We start from the raw sequence: 352 nt of genomic DNA on the forward strand, positions 1-352 counted from the left end.
CAATAAGTTCGGTATCAAACTGTAGCTTATAATTCAAATTTTAGAACTATACATTACTCAATTTCCTAATTTAAAAGTAAACACAGATAAACATCAATGTTTGTGTGTCACGTGGTATGTTGAATGCAGCACTGGTTCAAATTAGATGTTTATGATGTCAAAATACTAAGTCTACAGTTTTGTACAAATTAGAAACTCAAATTACCGATATTGACGAGCTAGAATATAAAACAAGGTCTTATCTTTTCTAGTTGCTAAGATATTGCTCATGTAATAAATCAAACACTCCCTTATATACACTTACCTCTATATATGACATGAATAACCAATCAGAAGCTCAGAATGTACCCCT

Source organism: Limulus polyphemus, unplaced genomic scaffold, assembly GCF_000517525.1.
Source record: "Limulus polyphemus unplaced genomic scaffold, Limulus_polyphemus-2.1.2 Scaffold2559, whole genome shotgun sequence".
Taxonomy (NCBI): Eukaryota; Metazoa; Arthropoda; class Merostomata; order Xiphosura; family Limulidae; genus Limulus; species Limulus polyphemus.